This window comes from Amphiprion ocellaris, chromosome 7 (assembly GCF_022539595.1).
Source record: "Amphiprion ocellaris isolate individual 3 ecotype Okinawa chromosome 7, ASM2253959v1, whole genome shotgun sequence".
In the NCBI taxonomy this organism is placed as follows: domain Eukaryota; kingdom Metazoa; phylum Chordata; class Actinopteri; family Pomacentridae; genus Amphiprion; species Amphiprion ocellaris.
Genome location: NC_072772.1, coordinates 12,964,885 through 12,973,237, shown reverse-complemented (window position 1 = coordinate 12,973,237; position 8,353 = coordinate 12,964,885). Strand labels below are relative to the sequence as shown.

The following is an 8,353-nucleotide window of genomic DNA, read 5'->3' as shown; positions in this document are numbered from 1 at the left end:
AGAAGGAGAGAGCACATTACACAGATTCTATTCACTAGCTACCTGTTTATAAAACTCATAATGATCTTGGTCCTACCTTTTTTTAATCAGATTTGCTTTTATCCTATGAATCCTCCAGAACCTTTATGTCTCCTGGAAGTGGCCTTTTAATTCTATCACAGTATCAGGGTGTCAGTAGGAAACACTCAGGTGAGATTAATGATGGCTCAGTTCCATTAATCTGCTCCAGTGAGTCAGCAAAAGCAGAGGTTCTCCTCGTGCTGCCATTGTTAATGTTAATAAGTACAAAGCCTGTGCTTTTCCTGTTTCAACAAGTTAAATGTCCACAGCTGAAACGATCTGCTATGACTACGCTCTGTGTAGTATCGGTGGATTTGTATGATGAGATGTGAAACTGAAAGACCCCCAGCAGGTGTCTGTGACTGATTAGTTGAGCAGTTCAGTTGAGACTGGTGGAGCTGGGATTCACATAACATTGCGTCACAACAATTTTAAAGCAAGTCTTGATTTAACAGTCAAACTATTGATCTTATATTCAGGTGTCCTATATTCAGGAATCATGCACTTTGTTAAACATACTAATGAGCGATGTTTGGTGGTGCTGGGCTCTGAAAATGGCTCAACATCACAGCTTTAAATTGGTTTTGTTTTATAGCCTGCATCTTTACCACTGTGGTTGACTCTTACAGCTCTCATGACATAATTTTCAGCTGCAGCAGGATGCTTTCTTTAGGTAAAAGTGCCAGTAATCCCCCAAATACAACAAACATGGAGCAATTAGCTGCTTAAGGGTCTCATATGTCTTAAAGATAAAAAGAAAACCAAAAATAGACATAAAGGGACAGTCAATACTGGATTTACATACATTTGCCTGTCAATTTAAAAGGTGGAAATATGTCACTGTTGTGCTTGTTTCCGCTGCCCCCTTGTGGACAAATACAGTTAGTGCCATTCAACGTGACTGCTTCGTATTCGAGAAGACACTGAAGCAGATCTCTATTACCGTAACTAACAGAAGAATGCTGCAATTCTGCTGCGCCTTCGGGGTCCGTGTATATTTTGGCAACTAGATTTTCCGTTCTGAAACGGGTATTGAAAAACAATAAACGAGTGGTTATTTGATTTTCGTTTTAAAATACAAAAATTTAAATTGAAATACAAGTCGTTTTTCCTTTTCATGATCAAAAAGGGACATACGAAATTTTAAAAATGCTTTGATTTTCATTTTATATTTAGAATAACGAAAAATTTAAATCAGTAAGAGAGAACGAAAAAAGGTCCGTTTTTTCATTTTCTGAGACCGGAAGTGATCATCAGCAAGTGTGGAGCCGAAAGACAACAAGACTCTCAGAGGGCGGAGCCACAGAACAGTGATTGGTCAAACCATAGAGCTATATAGAAGACAGCGCGCTAGCGTATCTAGTCTTCTGTAGCTATGGTGGGTACGTCTGGTAGTGTCTGTGGTTGCTGTTGATCTTGTTTTTGGAGTAAAACACGGTAAGAAGATAAATATTTCTAACAAGTAGCGTTGTTTTGTTGTACGTTAAGTCAGCGACTTGTGAAGAGTTGTGTTTTGTCGTGTTTGAGCAGTTGGTCCGGACGCGTTCGCTAGCTAAGCGGCTAAGTTAGCTAGCGGGCTAATTAACGCAGGTGGCTAACTTACCGCTGAACACCTGTGTTAGTTGCTGCCACAGCTGTCCGACATTACTAGGCTGAACTTCTCAACCTGTATTTCTCTGCTGTGTATTTTAGCTTTTGAAAAAGTTATTTTACTTTAAGGTTAACTGAAACCCGTTGAGCTGCACTGAAGTTTAACATTCAGCTGGTTTGAATTAAACTGCGCTTAACATTGCGCAACATTATCTCTCTGAATCTCCATAATTTCATTAAATTCCTTCTCTCTTCCACTGCTCTAGTTCAATCCAGTATATAAAGTGACATTAATAGTGAGTAAACTAACAACCAGCCATTGTATTTATTTATTATTGCATATATTTGTAGTAAAACATGAGTTGAAACATCCTACTTTTGGATCTAGAACTGCACAAGCCGTTCATTTTCAGTCACCTGATGAGTTAAACTCCCCTTTTTATGTGAGGTTGAAGAAGAAAGTCTGAGTAAAAGAAAGTTGTTTATAATTTGCGATACCTGTTATCTCTGACTGAGGCTTTAGTTTTTGTTGAGCTGATTTACACATAGAAACTTTGTTCAGGAAGATTTCTCAGTAGCTCAGAGGACAGGCTGCTTTTTACACAACCTTGTAAGAGAATGTCTGTCAATGCTTTCAGGAGAATTTAGAAACACAACACTTCCTAAACAGATATTTTGAGGCTGTGAGGTTGAACATTTGAGAGTCTCTGTGTGTTTCTTTGTGGTCTTTCTGTTTCTAGGTGGAAGCTGAATTAGTGAGAATGACTCCTGCTCCTGTCATCTCTAAGCTCCTCACACATCTTTACCTGCACATGAGGAAAATCACTCCTGTAGAATGCAGGTATGTTTGTCATTATTATAAAAAGATGTTGCCTGGTGACCTGTCAGAAACCCATTATACAGAGTCAGCCAAAATAATGTTTACACACATCAGGAAAAGAAAAACTTGCATAAATATTTCAATATCAAATTTATTCAGACATTACGAGATTAATAAAAGTTATCTTTGGCCTCTACAATTACAAGAGGTGCTCAAAGTGGTGGCCACTGGCTTCCAGACATTTCTGTTGTGTTGTAGACGTCACTTGTTGATGCTCCATTCATGAGGGTAGCGCCATCTGTTGGGAAAACATCATACAACAGGACACAGAGTTATCGTAATTTGATCAAACTTAGAAAGAGGTATCTATATGTATAGAAGTACTTACACAAATGAAATATTTATAAAAGTTTTTCTTTTCCTGATGTGTGTCTACATTATTTTAGCTGACTCTGTTAACTTAATGAGAACAAAACTGTCATTTAATTGTTGCTCTTAAAGCTTCTTTAGTGAAAACCAGCTGGTGTTCTGCTTTGAAACAAACTGCTGTTGAGGTCTGTGTTTTTAGGTTTAACCCCACAGTTTCTGAATGAACTGATTGTTTTTTTTCCTTATCAATGTGGATGTTATAATTGATGGTAATATTTACTGATCATATAATCAGCATGACAATATAACAGTATAACATTCTGACCACCTGACTAATACTGTGTTGGTCCCTTTATGCTGCTAAAACTCCTCTGACCCAGTGGTTCATCAGAACCTCTGGGGATGTCCTGTGGATTCTGTGGATCCTGTGGGTTGCAGGGTGGGTCCTACCTAGACCAGGCTGATCCTGGACCATCCCACAGATGCTCAATCAGATCTGGATGTGGGGAGTGTGGAACCCAGGTGAACAGCTTTGCTCTGTCATGTTCCTCAGACCACTCCTGAGCAGTTTTAGTTCTTCCTGCTGAGGGTGGCAGCTGGCATCAAGGACTGCTGTTGCCATGGAGACTAGGGGGTTGTTTGTCCTGCAGTGTTTAGGTGGTGGTACATGTCAAACATCCACATGAACGTCAAGGTTTCCCAGCAGAACGTTGCATTAGAACAAGATGATGGATGTTGTTCTCTTCAGCTGTCAGTGGTCAGAATGTTGTGGCTGATCGGTGGATCTGTCTGCCTTTACTCTGACATCCAGAGTTATACAAAAGTGTAGTATGTGTGCAGTGCAGAAGAGATTTACTTTACTGTATGCAGTTTATTATTATTTTTTTTATTTTTACTTTTTTAAGGGAGAGCTTTTTTTTTTTTTTTTTAATCCACCTGAATGAAGACCTAATCTTTCCCTTCAAAGGATAGTTAATAATTACTACAGCTTCCATAGTGGTCCCATCAGAGAAAATCATATCCATATACAGATTTTTATTAATTCCAGGGCTGGTTCAGTAAAGATTATAATAATAACTACATCAGATAATTCTTTGTCGCAGTTGGAATCTTGCAGACTGAGAGATGTTTGAGAAGGTTTGCAGTTCTGGTTTTAGCAAAATATCTTAAAATAGAAGATCTTTATTGTCATTGTACATGAAATTATCTACAAACCAGCAGTGCATCAGTCTGAGGTATCTAAAAATAAATAAGTCAAGAAAAATGCTTCTAAAGCCAATAATAAACAGAATATTTTGAGGGAATATTCTAAAAAGGAAAGAAAAGCTCCATTTTCACTCCTCTCCTCTCTTGACTTTAAATTTAACTTCAACATGAGATAAAAACATTTACTTTCATTACTGATGTTGTCAAGTTTTAATAAAGTTCATGCTACTTTTATAAAATGATGAAAGTGAATAAATTGTATTTCTGTGATCTGTGTTTGATTTCTGTCTTTTCTCCTGTCATCCAGATGTTCAGAGGGAGATGATGCCACATCTGGTCCAGACGATGGAAGGTCTTGAAGTTCTCTGACTGGCCTCGACTGAAGATGGTCGTCTCACTGGATTTAAGGTTCAGATGCTCAGTAACAAAGTCCACCAATGAGCCAACAGGGAAGCTTTAGGTTAATTAAATGTTGCTATGAAGGTATCGCTGTTTTTCTTTGTGAATGCAATGTGCTCCAACTGAAACTTGAATTAGAACTTAGAAGTAAATCCTTCCATCTGAAAGGATCTAGTTGCATTAATAACCTCATAACATTCTAATTTTTATTTCAGTCTTGGTTGAAAATAGAATCTCTGTATTGATTCAGGTAAAAACTGAACTTCACAGCATGTTGAAGCAAAACAACCAGATGAAAACTGTGATGGTGTTGGATTGTCAGACCGTAATGTTGCAGCTCAAAGCAGCTTTTCTAGCTCAGTTCATTCTGACATTCAGCTATGAATCAACACAGCAGATGGTGATCCATGCTGTGGAAGTCTCACATCTCCTGATTTAATGGAGCTGCTTTGCACTTTTTACACTGTTTATTCACCAACACTTTATTTAATAAAAGTCTCATCTAGTTTTTATGAGGAATGTGATGTTTTAATTTCTCTGTGAATAACTGCAGTCTAATGCAACAGCTGGAGTTGTAACATCTGTCCTGATATTGATCATGAAGTATTGATCAGAATACTTATGGTTAGCAGTCATCCCTGAAGTTTTACATTAAAATCTTTACTTGTGTTGTGAACTTTGGTAAGAAGCAGAAACGTTAGCGTTACCATGGATACATGAGTGTTAATTTCTGTCCATGTTTCCATTTTGGGAAATGCAGTCCAGCAGATGAGTTTGTTTTTACTGACAACTACCATTCAGTCTGAGATATTAAGAATAAATAAAGGTGCATAATGTGGAAATGAACAGATTTTATTTTTATTTATTCCTACAGCAGCTGCGGGGAAAGTTCTAGAATGTGGAGGAATTTAGTCTCATAGTCACAGACAATAAATATTATCTGAAAGTCGGGTTATTGTTGTTCATCAGCACATGTTAGACATATTCCAGTTAAGACTCTAGAATATCAGAATTTATGTAAATTTACCTCAATAATATGAATGTTCAGGTTAAGATTGTACAGTGATGTTTATTATTTAAGTTTAGCTGATTAAAGTTTGACTCTGCACTACAATATTATTTTTTATTGAAATTGACATCATTATTATAATATTTAGGGTCAGACCCTACAGTATTGAGATTAAGAAATCAAATATTCTATAAAATGGAAATACACTGAACTCATTTGGGTATATTTAAGTGAGACTCTACAATATTATTTGACACAAATCTATCTAAAGCCAAATTTTAATCATTTTTACTCCAAACATTTACTGAACTGATTTAAACATTAAAATCACTCCTTTCTATTCCTCTGCTGTACGTTCAAACCTGAGGCCTTAAATAGAAACACAAGTATCTGTTTGAAGGAACTTCTGCAGAGTCCTGGTTCCAGAACATGATGATAGAATTATTGACAAACTTTAACAAAAGCTGCCTGAGAGTTTACAGGTTTTTATGTTGGATTTCTTCAGTAATTTAATGAGAGTTATCAGCAATAATCAAGTGTTCATTTGATGAACTTCATTTCCTAAAACATACAGAATTGAAGCTCATATCTTTGGCAGCTGTAAAGTTTCTGCTCCTTCAAAGTTCACAACACAATGAATGAATTCCTAAAACACTCTCAATGCTGGAGAGCGTTTGTGATGCTGAAGCAGTGACCAGTTTTTCTGTTTCTTCTCTGGAGATGCACAATGAGGGACGTCTGCAGAGACTGAGAAAGAGTCTCACCACATCCTGACATGAGGAAAAAGACTTTATTGAAGACTACAATGAGAAAAACTATCAGACAGCAGATGGCTGCATTCAAGGTGAGCTCTGAACATTTGATCTGGAACAGGAATTCAATAACGGCAGCATGAGCTTCATTTCAGTCTGTAGCTGCTGAATTCATGGATGAATCATCTGGCACTAGAGAAGAAGACCATCAAACATCCATGTCAGCTGATGGAGGTCCAAGAGTCTCACCAAACAAACAACCTACAGAGTGAAGACCTCAAATCTGATTGGATGGCCTCCTATTCAGCCACGTGTGAACAAATGCCTCTAAGCTGATTTGTTTTCTAAAATAAATCTAGTTTGAGTCCTAATCTATGCCTGTGTGTTTGCTTCTTTACACCGCTGTTAACAGTTTAGGCTGTTAGATTGTTCCAGATAAGACAAGTACAAGATTCTTCAGAGCCGTTCTACCACGAGCCTGACAGGAAGAACTCCAACAGCTACTGAATGTTCCTGTGGTTCCCTCAAGGTTACAGGAGGAGCCCTACGAGGACGAGCTGGTCCACCTGATGGTGGCCAGTCGCTGTGGTTCAAAGCCAACACCGACTACGTGGACTTATACTGGACCACACGGAGGCCTTCAAACCGGACCAACAAGTTCACCGACTCCCCGACTCGTGGGTCTGAGGACGCCGCCGAGCCTCGGTCCAGCTGGCCGCCTGTCTGTGGGTGTTTGAGTGCTGATAGGTTTGTGGATGCATGTGAACATGTCTGTGTTGAAACAGCAGCTTTTGACTCACTAACGCCAGGAAAAACCAAGAGCTCCTTTATTTGTGACTTCCACTAAAAAAACTGATGAAAACAAGTTTGCATGGGTTCTAAATGATAACAGATCATTAAATAATGAAAATAATCGTTTAAATATTCCTTTAAACAATCCTTTTAGGTCTACATTTCCTTTACACTGACTTCTTGGTATATGTACAAGTATTTAGGGTGGAATATACCATTAAGCCCGATGTTCAAGGGTTCTTCTGGGAATATACCATTAAACCAACCTTTTAGGTAAATGTTCCAGCATGTTGGGTAGAATATACCATCAGATCAACCTTTTAGGTCTACATTGGAAGATTTTAGAGTAGAATATTACTCCAAACCATCCTTTAGGTCTACATTTAAGGTGGAATACTCCTTTACACCAAGATTTTTTTGGTCTACATTGAAGGATTTTAGGTGGAATATTCCTTTGAACGAACTTTTTAAGTTTATGTTCAAGGGTGTTGGGTGGAATATACCATCAGACCAACCTCCAAGCAATATTCCCTCTAATTTTTCATGAGTCTGAGCAAACACACAAACTCCCTGAGCGTTCCTTGGACCACTGTGAGCAACATCAGACGTGTGCACTGTGGTCACACCAGCATCACATCCATTCAAGTTACATGGTTCATTAAAAGAATCCAATTACAGAATTTACATTTCTGTTAAAACACTTTGTCAACAGGAGCCAGTTGAAGGCTGCAGTGATTTTAGTGACACTACAATGTATAAGAGTGAAGTTATTGAATATTTGTCTCTTTACTGTTGCAGTGGTTTTGCAAATTGCAGACGGACCCTGTTCACGCCATAGACACCAATGTTATTCCTGTAGCTTGAAAGACAGCTACTTTTGATAAAACTGGGCTTGTAGCACATTGTCTGCCTTGCAACAATGGGAAAGAGGCACCGTTTATGTTTTGACAACCTATATCTAACGAGTTATTGATGCTGGAAGTCCGAATCTGTGAATATCTTTCCAACTTTACTGAACTTGGGGCCACTACCACCTAAGGAGTGATATATTTAATTTTGAAAAAAGCATTTAGCCATACTTAAAGCTTTAAGTGCTTTATTAACACGGAACTAAAAATTTTGTATTGTTTTATTATCACAGGTTCTGTCTGAAAAGAGGTGGCATCATTTTAAACAGTGAAATCAAACTAACAAAATGTAATGACCAACCAGTGAGCAATACTGGATTCTGCAAAAACATAAACAACTTTTTTAAAATCTAAATCTTAACACAGTTAATGTATTAACTTATTTTTGTGTGTATGCATGTATTTATTGATTTATTTAGTACTGGTAACATATCAGAGTTCTGAGTGA

The 8,353-nt window shown here is 37.8% G+C and overlaps 1 long non-coding RNA gene across 1 annotated transcript; it reads left to right on the top strand.

Annotated features, from left to right (window-relative positions):
* The first annotated feature begins 1,432 nt into the window (after positions 1 to 1,432).
* Positions 1,433 to 6,576, top strand: LOC129349244 (uncharacterized). The gene is made up of 3 exons (XR_008602166.1): positions 1,433 to 1,497; positions 2,391 to 2,491; positions 4,353 to 6,576. It is a non-coding gene; the product is annotated as an uncharacterized LOC129349244 (long non-coding RNA).
* Positions 6,577 to 8,353: the final 1,777 nt, after the last annotated feature.